Raw genomic sequence first — 17,605 nt, 5'->3', positions numbered from 1 at the left:
TATGGTAGTTGATGGGCATATATTACACCAGTCTTTTCAACAGTTGCAGTAGCTTCCTATTAATTCTAGGTGTATTTCAAGTTATCGATTTTTGGCTAACTCAGAGATCACCTCTCTCCTTGTGAACCACCTTGGCAGTGGAGATGAACTCTCCCTCTGTGGAGAAAGAAGTGGTTCAGGACTATTTGGAAAAGCTGGACAAGCACAAGTTCATGGGGCCGGATGCACTGCATCCAAGGGTGCTAAAGAAGTTGGCGGATGTTATTGCAGAGCTATTGGCCATTATCTTTGAAAACTCATGGTGATTGGGGGAGGTCCTGGATGACTGGAAAAAAGCTAATGTAGTGTCCATCTTTAAAAAAGAGAAGAAGGGGGATCCGGGAAATACAGACCACTGAGCCTCACCTCAGTCCCTGGAAAAATCATGGAACAGGTCTTCAAGGAATCAGTTTTGAAGCACTTAGAGGAGAGGAAAGTGATCAGGAACAGTCAACATGGATTCACCAAAGGCAAGTCATGCCCGACTAATCTAATTGCCTTCTATGATGAGATAATTGGCTCTGTGGATGAGGGGAAAGCAGTGGACATGTTATTCCTTGACTTTAGCAAAGCTTTTGATATGGTCTCCCACAGTATTCTTGCCAGCAAGTTAAAGACGTATGGACTGAATGAATGGACTATAAGGTGGATAGAAAGCTAGCTAGATCATCAGCTCAACGGGTAGTGATCAATGGCTCCATGTCTAGTTGGCAGCCGGTATCAAGCGGAGTGCCCCAAGGGTCAGTCCTGGGGCCGGTTTTGTTCAATATCTTCATTAATGATCTGGAGGATGGCATGGATTGCACCCTCAGCAAGTTTGCAGATGACACTAAACTGGGAGGAGTGGTAGATATGCTGGAGCGTAGGGATAGGATACAGAGGGACGTAGATAAATTAGAGGATTGGGCCAAAAGAAATCTGATGAGGTTCAACAAGGACAAGTGCAGAGTCCTGCACTTAGGATGATAGAATCCCATGCACGGCTACAAACTAGGGACCAAGTGGCTAGGCAGCAGTTCTGCAGAAAAGGATCTAGGGGTTACAGTAGATGAGAAGCTGGATATGAGTCAACAGTGTGCCCTTGTTGCCAAGAAGGCTAATGACATTTTGGGCTGTATAAGTAGAAGCATTGCCAGCAGATCGAGGGACGTGATCATTCCCTTCTATTCGGCATTGGTGAGGCCTCATCTGAAGTACTGTGTCCAGTTTTGGGCCCCACACTACAAGAAGGATGTGGAAAAATTGGAAAGAGTCCAGCGGAGGGCAACAAAAATGATTAGGGGCTGGAGCACATGACTTATGAGGAGAGGCTGAGCGAACTGGGATTATTTAGTCTGCAGAAGAGAAGAATGAGGGGGGATTTGATAGCTGCTTTCAACTACCTGAAGGGGGGTTCCAAAGAGGATGGATCTAGAGTGTTCTCAGTGGTAGCAGATGACAGAACAAGGAGTAATGGTCTCAAGTTGTAGTGGGGGAGGTTTAGGCTGGATATTAGGAAAAACTTTTTTCATTAGGAGGGTGGTGAAGCACTGGAATGGGTTACTTAGGGAGGTTGTGGAATCTCCTTCCTTAGAGGTTTTTCAGGTCAGGCTTGACAAAGCCTGGGCTGGGATGATTTAGTTGGGGATTGGTCCTGCTTTGAGCAGGGGATTGGACTAGAGACCTCCTGAGAACCCTTCCAGCCCATTCCCACATTTAAATATCAGGGACAGAGGAAGGGTATTCTTAGTAGACAGCCTGGAACTCTGGAATTTGTTCTTTTAGCTGATCAGGCAGCAGCCATGGTTTTGACAGTTAGGACACAGCTCAAGGCCCATCTCTTTTTTCAGGCATTTGCCTCAGGGAAGTTGGGTAAGCTGGTTGGGAGGGGGAAGTATTTGGTCTGAGAGCTTGTTCTTCTTTCTTTTTGTCTTTCATAAGAGATACATTTGTACATGTATTCTTACTACATTATGCACATGCTTTCTGAGGCAACTTGGATAGGGTGCATTTTATAATTCTAAAAATAAACAAGTACATGTAGTGACACTGTACAACCCCAGTGTATGTAACGAGAGCTCAACTCTTCAGAGAGAAGGAAAGTGCAGCTGACACATGCACAGGAGTCTCCACTTGATTTTCATAAAATACTATGCAAATGGAAGAAAGCACTTGCCAAAGAAACAGATGAAGATACATTCCTCAGGGATTTCTTTGTGATAGGACTTCAGAACCTGTCAGGGAGTGGTATTCAAAGTTTAGAGGCAGAATCCATTAAGCAATAATAATTCCCTTCTCTACACAGCTTGCAGCTCACAAATGGACGGACTGCTGATGTAATGTTGGGCTAGACAGAGAAAGTTAAAGGCAGCCCTGGTCATCTGTAAGTTTGTCAGCCGTTCAGTGTGATTCTTCTTTGCAGAATAATCCCAGTTCACCTAGGAGTACAACAGACTCTGGTGCAAATTTTCATCTCTTCACAGGATATTTGGGAGATGTAGCACCAAAGGCATTTCTGCAACAGGAGCCTCCCACATCTACCAACAGTGGCCTATTAGAGATGGAGGATAAATTTGCAAAACATTTACATTAATATTGCATACCATTTATTAGTTCTACCATCACATCTCTGGCTCTTGCTCTTTCCTCCTCTGCTTCACTCCTTCCATCTTGGTGCCCTTCCTCCCTCTGCTGAAATGAACCCTTTGGCATGCCACTATGAGGGAGAGACAAATTGAGATTAGCTCCTAACAGGTAAGATACTGTCCTTACACAACTCCTTCTTTTCCTCTCTGCAAATCCCCCCTCCCACGATCCATCAAGTATTCAACCCCCCACCCTCATCCCGACACAGTCAGGTCTCCTCCTCCAGCAAAACAAATTTTCTCCCACATATCAATTCTTTGCCAACTCATAAAAATCAATATGCCATCTTGTGGTGGGGTGAATAAACTCCACACCAGAACAGAACCAGTTAAGGAGCAGCTCTGGGCCAAGGCAGCCCCATCCATCCCCATCTGCAGAGTGTGCTCTAGCTGGAGATGGAGTTTAAAAGGGAGCCAGACAGGGAAGGGAGCGAAACCTACTCTGAGAGCTTCTGAAGAAGGATGCTATAGAAACTTTTCCCAGGGGAAAGAGCCTGCTTGCTGAGCCCAGAGGCACTGAAGATTCAGTTATTCTCCTTTTCTTTTTGTGATGGGGTGAAATTGGCCCAGAGGCCCCCTGCTGGATGCCTCAGGGTCCCACTACAGCGTGTCCCAGAAAGGAGCAGTAGAGAAGTCCTCCAGGCTGCCTAAAGTGGTTGCAGGGGAAGCAGCCAATTGGAAAGAAGCTGCAGGGAGTAGCCAATCAGGGCCCAGCAGGGCCATATAAAAGGAGCTGTTGTACTAGAGCAGGGGTTCTCAAACTGGGGGTTGGGACCCCTAAGGGGGTCAGGAGGTTATTATATGGGGGGTTGTGAGCTGTCAGCCTCCACCCCAAACCCCGCTATGCCTCCAGCATTTATAATGGGGTTAAATATATAAAAAAGTGTTTTTAATTTATAAGGGGGGGGTCGCACTCAGAGGCTTGCTATGCGAAAGGGGTCGCCAGTACAAAAGTTTGAGAACCACTGTACTAGAGAGAGTCAGTTGCTGACTGGAGCCGGAGGAGTGAGCACTGTGTTCCTGTCTGGCTGGCAGGCTGAAGGAGCAGCAGGACCATGGACAGATCAGTTGCTGGCAGGGACTGGAGGAGCAATAGGGAGCTCCTGGCTGGCTGCTGGGACTGAGTACAAGACTTCAGCACTACAGTAAGGGTGAAGCATTTGAGAAGGTGCTGGAGCTGTGGGGCAGTGGCCCAGGGAACAGAAACACAGTTTAGTTAAAGAGATGCAGTAGGTGGCTGCTATTCATAGGGTCCTTGGGCTGGGACCTGGAGTAGTGAACGCATCCAGTCCCTTCCCTGCCACTAGAGAAGTGGCCTGAATATTGAACTGAGATACACCCCTGGAAGAGAAACTAAACTATTAAGTGGCCAACTGGAGAGCTGGGCCGAAAAGGGCGAAGAATCTCCAGGGAGGAAGCCCTGGGGGCATGGCCCCCATACCAGGGCGAGGGACTATTTGAAGGCTTGTCCAGAAGGGGCTGTAGGACTGATTAAGGACTGAGCCCATGGAGGGCTGTAGGAAGACAGGATCTCCAGGGAGGAAGCCCTGGGGATACAGCCCCATACCAGGACTATTTAAAGACTGATCCTGGGGAGGGCTACAGAGATACCAACAGAGGAGTACTGGGATAGGCTCCTGATGGACTATATACCCCAGAAGGGGTCTGTTCTGTTTCAGATACAGATTGTGTGTGAGACTCAGCTGGATGGTTGAGTCATTGAAAACCTTCCTGAGAAACCACCAACAGGGGTCATCACAAACTGAGAGAGCTGAAGGCACACACACTTGACCAGGGGCACTCACGAGAGGTGGGTGTTATACTTTGCTACAGTGTCACCCTGTTATACTTTGCTACAGTGTCAAACTGTAAGACTTTGGTGGGATAGCAAGTGGTAAGAAGTGACATAGGGAGGGATCCTTTAGGCACTTCCAGGTGCTGGACATTGTTGCTTCTTACAGAGCTCTGGGTTGGAACCCGGTGGAGTGAGAGGACCTGGACTCTCATACCAATTATTTTGATATGGAGGGCACAAAAACCCTCTCTTCCAGACTCACTGTTGGGGAAACCCAGAGAGGGTAAAGACTTTGCAAACTTCATGGCTGGGGCTGAAGACCTTCAGGGGTGGTAAACAGAGGGAAGGTCCTCCTCCTGCTCACCTTCGGGAGAGCATGGGACCTGATATCTTCCTTCAGACTATGTTACTCCAGAGAGGGATACAGTTACTAGGTGAACAGACTGGAGGTTGGGTTGACACCCACACACCAAAAGGCAGACTGCCATTGATGTGACGGGGGCCAGTGACAGACATTGGAGATAGGGCGAGGAGAGACCTAGTGCCCTGACCACTAAGCAGCAGTGCCAGTGAACGCCGCCCATCACACACCCCAGAACATAAATTCAAGTTTCTTACCCTACCCAAAATTCAGTGCCTCCATCAAATCAATTCCCCTTTTCAAAATTGATTCCACTCTCACAAAAAACAATCAGTCCTCTCCCACCTTAATAATACATAAAAACACAGTTCTCTCTGGTACCACATAGGGCTCAGGCTCCTCTGCACAACAGCCTGGCCTCCTTCCCTTTTGAGATCACAGCTTGTCAGGGAGATGAGCGGCCGCTGCTGGTGGGGCCGTGCTGTGTAGAGTTTTTCAGCTGCTGCTCTGCCACACCGGCTCCACAGTGATAGGGAGGAGTTGGGAGGCAGAGAGACCCCTAAAAGCATGGGGCTTTCCTTGTTTCTTTGTTTGAGCTCAGATGAGCCTCTTGCCTGCCTTGCAGCACTTGGAAAAGCAGAGCCCTTGTGTAGGTATGAGGCACAGATTTGTTATTTTTATTTTTTAATTTGGCAGTGATGCAGCCAGAAAGCCAGACATGGCAGAGTATAGGCAAGAGAGCAGGAGGCAGAACTGGAAAGCCAGAATCCCTGACTAAAAGTTCTTCAAAGCCAGAGACTAGGTGGGTCTGTGGATTTGCATTTTTCTAACTATCAGCAATATGTGTTCACGTCTGCTCCTCCAAATACTTTGTTCTATATGTTTCTGAAGGAAGAGCCAAAAACTCCTAGTCTAGAGGCCTCTACCTAGAAAATTCTCACAATGCCTATCAGCGTGCAACATCACCCAGAGGATTCTCAAACTGGTGCAAAATCTCCAGAGTGCAATGCATCATGGGGGGGAACCATATTGGAAAATTGCCAGGATCCCCCACTATGAGCATCAGTGGATGAAGAACTCTAGGATAGCTGTTAAGAATTGCCATAATGCAGTACACATTGGGTTGTCAGATGGAGATACAACACTGTTGAAAAAGGCTAATATCAAACAGTGTTGCTCTATAGACCCATTTGGCCAAGTTAAAGCATGATTATCTGGCATGGTTATACCAAAAGACTGTTGCTCTGTGGACAAGGCTCTTCTTTAAGCTTCTGCTTTCACTTTTCTCTTAAGGAGCTCTAGTTTGGTAATAGGACAAACCCTTTTAGGCATTGGGTTTTCAGATTAGACTAATCAGGAACATAAAACATTCCCATATACTCTTAGTCAGTGTCACATCAAAGGACTTCAGTCAGGAAGACAAATAATTAAATTACCTAGGCTTTGATCAAGAGTCTGCAGTTTGCTTCAAACACTTCCACAGGACATTTGCTTGCTTTAATCACCGCTGTCTCTTTTGTGATCAAAGGCATTCCTTTTGATATAGGAAATGCATTGCCTCTTAATCGAGGTGATTTAACTCATCCATAACCTTCCTAATTGTGTTACTGGTTTAATATAAAATATGCTTATTGACAGTTGTGCATGACAGCTTCTGTCTAAAGGTATGTCACACTAATTGTATTGTTTGAGTGTGACCAGCATGCTGTTCTGCACATTCCAGATTCCAGATACATGCATCTTTACTTTTTGAATACAGATATAGAATGGACAATTTTCAAGAATAAAGATATTTTCCAATTCTCTTTATAGTACCCTTTCAACTGAGGATCTCAAAGCATAAAACAAATATTGAGTAATGGTCATAGGGCCCCTGTGAGGTAGTTAACTATTTTATGAACCAACTAGCTCATTACTAGGCCCTGTTAACTCCTACTTCAATATTCAGTCAGCTCAAGACTCCATAACCTCCAGTGTACAGGAAAAGGAAACACAACCTGAACCTCAGAGGGTACCAGGTTTAGGAGCAAGCCAGAGGCCTGATATCAGGCAACCTGAGAGGTGGACAGAGACTCCCCCTGTTGCTGACAAGAGGCCAGCAGTAGCTGCAGAGAGAAGGCAGCAGGATGTGGGGGAGAGGTTACAATTACAGTGACCTTTAGACTCACCCCTGTAGTGGAGGAGGGGGCATCAAACTTTAATCCTCCACCCAACAGCTTCCTGGCATCACCTAGAAACAGGGCTCCTTGAAGCCCAGCTTGGATAGTAGGCTCCATCCTGGGCCCTGATTGGTGGAACACCAGAGTTCTTGGTTGGTCTGCTCCCCCTACTTAAGCCAGAGGGAGGAATAGGAATTTGTCTATATAACTGGGCTCCACACTGCTTCAGACTGCTCACACAGCACTACCTGCTCTTGTCTCCTGCCCCAGCCTCCCTGGTGTTCTGACTTAGCCTGATTCCTGAAATCTGACTCTAGGTCCCTGACCTCGACTTCTGACCTGCAACATCTCTGCCAGAACGATTCAGTGGGAGTTGCTAGTGGTTCTGGGGCTTCATGAACCAATCCTGCCTTCTATTCATGTTGCATGCCCAAATTTAGGCTTCTGACCCAGGCAAGGTGGGTTTGATAATCAGTCTGCTGATGGGAGAAGTGTTGCACTGGGCCACCCTCTTGTTGTAGAATAACAGCCCAGTGCTTTCAAATTTGAATGCCTTCCTCCAATCTATATCCACAATCTTTGATGACCCACATGGTGCCCCCTTGGCCGAGGCTGCTCTAAGGAAACTCTGGCAGGGGCAGGGTACCATTGCTTCCTAGGCAGTGCCTTTCTGCCATCTCCCTGCAGACACAGAAAGGAACAAGGTGATGGAGTGGTACCAGTTCCGGTGGGATCTGCAGGAGGAAATCAAAGATGAACTGGCCTGTGTGGAGACACCCATGGGTCTGGATGTCTTCATCAACCTTGCCATCCACATAGATAATCAGTTACAGGAGCAGAGGGAGGAAAAGATAAGTTCCCTGCAGTCCCCTGTCTGAGTACCATTACATTGGTGCCCATTCCATCCACTCAACTGATGCAGGTGGAGCTGGCTCATTGACAGCTCACCACCAAAGAAAACAATGTTGTCGTACCACCAATGCTTCTATTGCGGCAAACCTGGCCATGCCATTTCTGCTTGTCCTGTACAAGCCCCACGGAACCTGAGAAACGAGTTGACTCAGGTTTGGTAAGGGGGACTGGCCTGGGTTCTGTGAGAATTCCCCACACCTCAGTCCTGACTGGGACATGCACCCTGCTCTGTTTGGGAGCTTTGTACTTGCAGGTGCATATCTGGTTGTGCATCCCTGAGAAGCCCCCATGGATTTCCACCCAGCTGGCTTTCATCAATTCAGGAGCAGCCAATAATTTCATAGATGCAGTGGCAGCCCAGGCCTGGCAAATTCCTTTGCAAAGCAAGGCCACTCAGCACCTAATAAAAACTGTGGACGGCTCCCCTCTGTCTTTGGGTCCAGTGATCAAGGAGACAGTCCCCTGGGAAACAGTTATTCAGGGACACTGAGAAATACTATGACTCAGTGCAGTTCAATCCCCACACTTCCCTCTGATTCTCAGCATCTCCTAGCTCACCCTTCAAAATTCCCTCATTCATTGGCAAGAACAGGAGGCCAGTTTCCCTTCAGAATTCTGTCAGCAGTATTGTCAGGAGCAAACTGATGATGTCCCAACATCCAGGTTCTGGAGGGCTCAGGGAGGTGATCACCCAGGCAGGGACATCCTCTGAGCCTACATTAGAATCTCCCTTAAATATCATGACTATGCTGAAGGGTCTGAAAACCTCCCTCTGCACTGGGACTGCCACATATAGCTGCAGCCGGGAGCAAAAATACAGTTCAGGTGGATTTATGCCATGTCAGAACCCAGTCTGCCTGTGCTGCATGAATACTTCCAGGAAAACCAGCCAGAGGGTTCATCCACAAGTCAGTCTTGCTGGCTGGTGGTCCAGTCATCTTTGTCAAGAAAAAAGGCAGCAGTGTTCGACCCTGTTGACTACCAAACCTTGAAACCAGGTAACACGCAGACTGGGTGGTACAGGAGATAAATTTCTGGGTTAAAATCTGGGACTGGGGGTGTGTTGGGGTCATCCTGCAGTATAACCAAGCTTGGCTGAATAACCCAAGGGTGCCTGGCAGGCTGCAGTTACACTCAAGAGTGTGGCTTGCACGGTGGAAGGCTGTTTGTGAGTGGCTCAGGTGGGAGCTACTTCAGCAAGGCTTTGTAAGGCACCCAAGGTTGCATCGCAGGGGTGACACAGCTGCTCATTAGTCTGGATTGTACCCTGGTATGTCACAGTTACAAACAATTTCTGATAAGGATGAATAGACCAAAGAGCAAGAGGGATATGCATTAGAAACCTAGAATTAGAGGAGGATGGTAATGATGGGTCAAGATGACCTATTGAGAGATGAAGACCCTCCACACAAGGTAGTATGTCCCATTTAATGTATTTGTAGTGTATTTTCTTTTGTTTACCATGTGTACTTGTGGGATGTGGGTTGATTTATGCCGAACCTCAGAGATGGCATTACGAGGCATTATCATCCTAAATACAAAAACGACTGCAAGCGATGCCAGAAGTACCCTGATTCTCTGGTAACCGGAGTATGAAATTGTCAACTGTGTTGCTCTTCCTTGGCCAAAAGATAGTTGCCCTCTTAAATCTTAACTCCTCTTATCCCCACTATACTCCTGCTACCTCTGTTGTCACATTCCTGTCTCTAATGCAAACCTGGCTCCCAGCCATTTATGTCATTGTAAGGGCAGAAATCTCTAAATTACTCCACTCCCACTTGCTGTCCTCAGTTTAACACAGGCCAAATATGGTGACTGAATACCACTACTTTTTTAAAAAAACAACAACATTTAAATAAGAGACATAATCATTTTTTAAAACCATTGAAAAGCTTTCTGTCCAGCTCTCTATCTTTCTTGGCAGGAAACACCTACTGTGATGCTGAACGAGCCAGCTCCATTGTAACATTCCATTGATTTTGTTACTCACAGCAGCTGCAGTGGTGGATCAGCAGTGAGCAGGTTAAACTGCATTTTCCAAGCAGAAAAGAATAATGAAACCAAGAAATCAAGATGTAGAGAAAGATGAAAGTGATGGCAGAGGGGGAGGAAAATGAGGAGAAAATGAAAGTTTGCCAGAGAAAAGGTTATGTTGCAGGCAGAAATACCAAAAAGGGATCAAAGGGTCAAATGAGAATTAAATCACAGGGTCGCTATCCTATTACGGGATCAAAGGAAGACACCTTGTGAAGTAAAGTGGAATAGATTAAATAGAGAAGGAACAGGAAGGAGAGAGAGAGAGATAGGTTACAGTAATGCAGCATACATCCAGGGCAGGGATCTGCCTGAATTGTGGAAAAGGAATTTAGCAGAATTTTAATCTTAACCTTCTAAATCTATTGAGTTGTTAAGAAGAGAGAGACAAATATTTTGAGGACTCCAGCATTTGACTTGCCTTTAGAACTGATATAATCTTGTGGGAAATATTTTCAGGTTTTGAAAGAATGTGTTAACTGTTGTACCAGCATCCCATGCTCTGTCACTACAATAGTTACTGCTTGTATCAGGCCCAGAAAGCCAAACTACGGAACCCTCATGCGCACTGGTGAGCACTTATGCATATAAGCACTGCCCTTGTCTTCACAGTGAGACTGCTTGAATGAATAAGTGTTCATCAATGTGACTAAGAGCTGACATACATATTTAACTCTTAGAGACTAACAAATTTATTTGAGCATAAGCTTTCGTGGGCTACAGCCCACTCCTTCGGATGCATGGAATGGAACATATATTGAGGAGATATATATACACATACAGAGAGCATGAAAAGGTGGGAGTTGTCTTACCAACTCTGAGAGGCCAGTTAAGTAAGACAACTCCCACCTTTTCATGCTCTCTGTATATGTTCCATTCCATGCATATATATGTTCTCAATATATGTTCCATTCCATGCATCCGAAGAAGTGGGCTGTAGCCCATGAAAGCTTATGCTCAAATAAATTTGTTAGTCTCTAAGGTGCCACAAGTACTCCTGTTCTTTTTGCAGATACAGACTAACACGGCTGCTACTCTGAAATGTGTCATATTTAACTCTCTTAATCTTTCCTTATAAGTCAGTCCCTCCATCTCTCTAATCATTTTTCTTCCTCTTCCTTGACCTCCCTTCAGCTTTAACATCTTTCTAGTAACATGGTGCCCAGCACTGAAACAATATTTCCTGCCAGTGCTCTGTAGAGGAGGACTACTATGACCTCCTTACTCCATGAAGCAATGCCTCTGACTTTGTAGCCCAAAACTTCATTATCCTTCCTTTCTGTTCTCTCACAGCTGATATTTCATTTGTTAAAAAAGGATGTGAATTGTCACAGATGTTCTGTTTTCAGGTTTACAGATGTAAGCTGTTTTCAGGTTAGGGTAATATATATAGTATATGTTGTTTGTATTATTATATGTGTGTACATCCATATATACATTATTATTACCATATGTGTATACATACATATATACACACATTACTGAAGATGTTCTATTCCACAAGACTGCTTTATTATTCTAATTTTTTACTGTGAAAAGATGTTTTCCATTCTATTAAATTGCATATCCATAGAGATTTGGGGGGATTTCTGGGCACCAAACCAGTCAGTCCAATTTGGACTGGGACAGTGGTTATCTGGGTTAAGTCTCTTATCTGTCTCCTTCAGCTGTTTCAGTTCTCTGCTATTCATGGTAAGCAAAAAATTAAAAGTGGTACAGACTTTTGGCAGGGACCCAGCAAGAAACCTAAGAAGGAAACATTAGAGTGCAAGATTCTGATTTCAGACAATCCAGTGTAAATCTGGACTAATTCCATTGATTTCAATGAAGTAACTAAAGATTTACACTGGTGCAGCTTGACCAGCATCTGGTCTAATATACTATCATATTTTTTTTTCTTCTTAAAGTCACAAGTACACTTGATTCCTTATTTCACTAGAATCTTCCTGCTTTGTTTATGTGTGGGTACCAAATACCCAAACTTGAAACTCAAATTGCTCATGGTTTTTTACGAAGAAATGGAAACTCTGATTACAGTAGGCCAACTATTAAGTTTTTATTAGGTTAGCCTGTTCATTATTCATCGTGCTTATCCTTAGAAGGGAGTAGCAGCAGTGTGAGAAGGAACTGGCCCCTCCATATACCTTATTCTTCACTCATACCATTGTAAATTAGAAGATAACTTTATTGAAATCAGTAGAGTTACAATAGTGTAAAACTGATGTAAGTAAGAAAGGAATCAGGCCTGATGAGCCAGATTCTATGCTGGACCTTACAAGAGACACAATCACCTTTGTGCCCTCTGGATTCTGGACTTGGCCAGGAGCTTGCAGCACAACTTATGACTGCTCTACATTATGGTGACATTGCATGGCCAACCATGAGATAGCTTGTGATTGATTGGATGAGTGGTCAGTGAAATCCACTGTGTTCTCCCTCTGGTTTTATCCAAGTCCTTGTAGCCCAGTCAGGCTTGTCTGCTTCAAATGCTTACTTGCTTCATAGGTCTGGCAGGTCTTTCAAATAGAGTGTCTCCGATAATGGCTTCATGAGCCCTTCTGACAGGAAACAATCTCTAGCTTCCTTAGGAATAGACAAGCAAAGCCCACATCTAGGGTATTTAGCAATCCTTTTTGGTTCAGTTGAATTCCCTTCCTTTTGCTGAACAATGATAGTGACTTTCATCCTTTCTTATGTATAGAGCTGTAGGAAAGCTTCTTAAGGCTCCCTGCTTGGTAAGACCTAGGGCTTGGCTACACTTGCAGCTGTGCAGTGCTGGGAATTAAAGCTGTCTTCGTACAGCTGTGTAGGGAAAGTGCTGGAGTGTGGCCACACTGACAGCTACCAGCGCTGCAGTGTGGCCACATTTGCAGCATTTGCAGTGGTGTTGGGACTGGTGCATTATGGGCAGCTATCCCAGCGTTCAAGTGGCTGCAACATGCTTTTCAAAAGAGGGGGCTGGGGTAGACTGTGACAGGGAGCGTGGGGGAGAAAGAGAGAGAGAGTGGGAGAGTGAGTGGATTTTTGGAGCCGACACTGTCTGCTCCCTGCCTTGCAAATTCTGACCACTTCCCAGACCACTCATTCACTCTTAAATGCAAATAGCCACAGACTCCCTTCCCACCCCCTCCCCACCCCCCGCCGTGCTGTTTCTCTCCTCAAGCAAACACTAGCTGTGGACATTCATCCCCCTGCCTGCCTCATTCACAGCAAACAGGAGCTGTGTTTGTTTTTTAGATAAGCAGCTCCGGGAGCCCCGAGTTCACAACAAAACAAAGAGAGGCATCATAACAAAACAAAGAGACTTCTTTAGTTAAAAGCATTATGGGAAAATTCCGGAGGTCAGTTACAGCGTAGTAAGATTAATCACTGTTTACACTGGCACTCCAGCACTGCAGCACCAGCGCTGCAGTCGTTATTCCCCAGGCAGAGGTGAGGTACAGCCAGCGCTGTAGCCAGGGAGATACAGCGCTGTATGTGCCTTGCAAGTGTGGACGGTGAGTGAGTTGCAGCGCTGTAAAGCCACCACCAGCGCTGCAACTCTCCAGTGTAGCCAAGCCCTTATTCTCTGGGAGTCACAGACAGATCAGTTGTATGGCTCAGTTCACTGAATATTACTTCCCCTTTCAGATGTCCTAAACTTCAGGGGCCAAATAAACTATTACCTTCTCTTTGTAGTGCCACAGTATAGACACTTCCTATATCAATCGAAGGGGGTTTTCCGTTGCTCCAGTTAATCCACCTGGTGGTGGTAGCTAGGTCGACGGAAGAATTCCTGTGTCAACTTGGCCATATCAACAGCAGGAAAATAGGAGACTAAGGGGGGATATGATAGAGGTATATAAAATCATGAGTGATGTGGAGAAAGTGGATAAGGAAAAGCTATTTACTTATTCCCATAATCCAAGAACTAGGGGCCACCAAATGAAATTAATGGGCAGCGGGTATAAAACAAATAAAAGGAAGTTCTTCTTCACACAACGCACAGTCAACTTATGGAACTCCTTGCCTGAGGAGGTTGTGAAGGCTAGGACTATAACAGCGTTTAAAAGAGAACTGGATAAATTTATGGAGGTTAAGTCCATTAATGGCTATTAGCCAGGATGGGTAAGGAATGGTGTCCCTAGCCTCTGTTTGTCAGAGGGTGGAGATGGATGGCAGGAGAGAGATCACTTGATCATTACCTGTTAGGTTCATTCCCTCTGGGGCACCTGGCACTGGCCACTGTCGGTAGACAGGATACTGGGCTAGATGGACCTTTGGTCTGACCCAGTACGGCCATTCTTATGTTCTTATGTAAGTGTTAGGTCATCTTAACTACGGCACTAAGGGGTATGTGTTGTTCTTCTGAGTAACGCAGGTAGGTGGACCTAAATTTTAAGTGTAGACCAGGGCTTAATCATTTATACTCAGGCACAGTGAATGCCAAGGGAGTATAAAATGCAACCAGATTAAAGTGGTAGCAATTTACACCCACCTTGTACCAGTGTAAATAACTACACAAGGTGCAAGGCAATGGTGAACCAAGTTTCTTTTCTAGTGTTCCTAGTTGTCTTGTTCTTTCAGGCACTCTTGCTTAGATGGCACCAGTTTTTCGTTACAGACACATTATCTCCTGTGTCTTTCCTTCAGTTCAGAGATTCCCTCGCCCCACACACTGTTTACATTTTCCTTACTTTTTCTGTGCCTCTTCTCAATGATTCTGCCTTAAAGGAAAATTATATTGACTTGGTATAATAAAGGCCAGATTATGTTTAGCCCTGTGCAGCTGTGGGGAAGGGAGGATGAATTGCAGCCATGGAGAATGAGGTGCAAGGAGCATTCCTCCCTCCTATTCAGAGACTAATCACAATCCCTGTTCTTGTGCTCACTGAGCACAAAGGCTGATTGAGTCTAGGTGCCATTTTTGGAGATGGGAAGGAGTAAGTGAAGAGCTATCGTCCCATCCCTGCTATACCAATTAGCAAAGCTGGGCCAGCTTCAAAGGAAACACATGCTGCATCCTTTGAAAGGGTGGCAGATGTTAAGAGAGCTCCTGATATTATGGAGGTGCTGATTATGACATCATAGTGATGGTGCATTCTGAAATCTTAAAATGGGGCCTAAATTCTTGTTCTTCTCTTTATGTAGGTGGTTTGTCAGAGTGAAACTTCACATAATGTTCATAGTTGTGCGCTTTGTGTTTTGAGTGTAATTTGGCTTTGCATAAATTTTTGATAGAAAGTATTTGAAGTTGGCTTCTTGTTGAAATTTATCTGCCAGCCTCTTTGGTTGACATGCATTTTTAAAACAACATTGTATGTCTACACCAGAATCGGCACACAGGTGAATCAGGAGATGATTAGGTAGTTCTTGAAAATAAATGTTTGGATAAGGGTAATTTTTTGCCATTATTAATGATAATGAAAACTTGTGTTCAACAACTAGTCAATGAATAAAATCTTCTCTACCGGATAGAAAGCTTTTCTGTCAGCACTTACATTCTTCCTGCAGATTTTATCCTCTCATGGAGAAGCTGCATTTCTCTGACAGATACAATCTTCTCTATCAGCAGGCAGGTAAAATCTCTATCAGCAACTATTTTTCTGTGGCACAGCTCTGGTACCCTCCCCATCTCTGCCCCCATTGCCTCATTGAACACATAACTTAATACACACAAAAACTTGGTTGTACAATATACATGACACAAACCCACAAAAGAAAGGAAATGAAGAGTCAAGCCACTTAACAGTACCTGTCATCTACTTCTCCAGCCACAGGTACACACCTTACCATCACCACAGCTGCCATACATCACAGGTCATACAGTACAACTTTAACTCTGCCCCACTACGGATACCAGATTTTTAGCACCCTGCTTGCCAAACCATCCCGTTCAAACACACCAAACATCCACAGTAGTGTTTGGAGGGAGAGTTTGGTTTAAAGGCTGTGTACAGGAACTGATGAGAGGGCAGAATTAAGGTTGCAGTGTGAATGCAGTCTGTTGTATATGGTAGCTGTGGTAGTAATGTGTGTGTGTGTGTGTTGTATCACAAACACACATACACTAGTTTAGACTAGTAACCTGATGTTGAAGTGCTGAGCATTTGCAGATCCCATTGACTTCAGTAACAGGCAGCTGTGAGTTCTCAGCAGCTCTGATAATCCGGCTACACATTTTCAATGGTGCAAACACCCCACCCCACCCAAAAAAAATTCACATTCCAATGTAGGCCTTTAGAATTGGTCCAGGTGCACTTTGTTTTTTTAAACTTATGGACCCTTTCTTTGTAGCTGCTTCTGCAATGGAGTGATCACCTGTGGAGTGATATCCTTTTCTTCTCTGCTGCCATTCTAACAGCAAGCAGTATGTTTTGAGTGATGTCCCTTTAACAGGAAAAGGGATGGACTATTGGAACCTGAGCTTTCCATAAGGGCTAGGAGAAGGCAACTGGATCAGGGAAATGTGAAAAAGAAGAAAACTAAGTGCAGTGATCTCAGCAGCAGCCTTTTGAAGAAAAGGGGTTGAGGAAAAAGTGAGGGGAAATTAATAGAAAAGAGGGTAAAGTGTGTGAGGAAAATAGTGTAAGACATGAAAGAGTTAGGGAAAGGAAGAGAACAAAAGAGGAAACCACCAGACACATGGAGAAAGCAGGAGCACAGAAAGAATATACTCACACACAAATCCATCCAACAAAATAAATGAGCTCCTGGTTGTTGTTCTCTCTCTCTCTCTTTGCACTGTTTGAATTGCTATCTGACTTACCTTTTAAATATCAAAATAAAACCTCTTCATTTTGCTCCAGTACGTAAATACTCAATTATAAGATATGAATGAGTGAGTACTGATAGAAGGTAAATGATTTAAGGGGATAATCGTAATAGAACTGAGGTATTTACATAACAAGGCAAAGACATTCAGAATCAAAGTCATAACTGCTAGAATAGGGGTCTCTAGGTTATCCATGTGCAGTCCCATTTCTCTCAGATTCTTCTGAAGGCAGAAAAGAGGAGGAAATGTAAGAAGCTTTAGCTTTTATAAGAATAATGCAGATACAAAACACGTTAGAGCCAGATTCTGACGCCCTTGCTCACACTGAGTAGCACCTTACTACATGAGTAATCCCACTGAAATCAAGGGGACTCTTCAGAGTAAATTGTTACTTAATATGAGTAAGGGTATCAGAATCTGATCCATAGGGATTACAAGCTGTATTTTCTTATGTAATCTAAGTATAATTTTTCATTGTCTATATTAGTTTCTCTTCTGCCCTCAGAACAGCAAAAATGACAGTATCATTGTAATCCTTCACATCCACATCTCTAATGCAATTACAATTATGTGTACATTTGGCATAAGGGAAAAATTACTTGTTCTGCTCTCCATCACAGCATTGACTCTTCCATCACCAGCCCATAATGTCACTTTGTTAACTGAGCATACATTCCGCCTCTAGAATTATTTTGAAACAAGACCCTTTTTGAGGTGACTAGCATATGTGAACAAGTGCATCATATTAAATTACTCCTTCTCTGAGGCTTAACTGTTACCCTCCCAAGACCTAAATGTATGACAATGACTTTTTGAACTGGATGGCAAAGACCTAGAATAAAAGACATGACACAAAATAGTAGAAAAAGAATCTTGAAACTATGTGGATTGATTTTTAAACATCTATTACTTGTTCTACAATCTCCG

Source organism: Mauremys mutica, unplaced genomic scaffold, assembly GCF_020497125.1.
Source record: "Mauremys mutica isolate MM-2020 ecotype Southern unplaced genomic scaffold, ASM2049712v1 000000F_np12_subseq_67271636:67468913_obj, whole genome shotgun sequence".
Taxonomy (NCBI): Eukaryota; Metazoa; Chordata; order Testudines; family Geoemydidae; genus Mauremys; species Mauremys mutica.
This window is presented reverse-complemented; position numbering follows the sequence as displayed.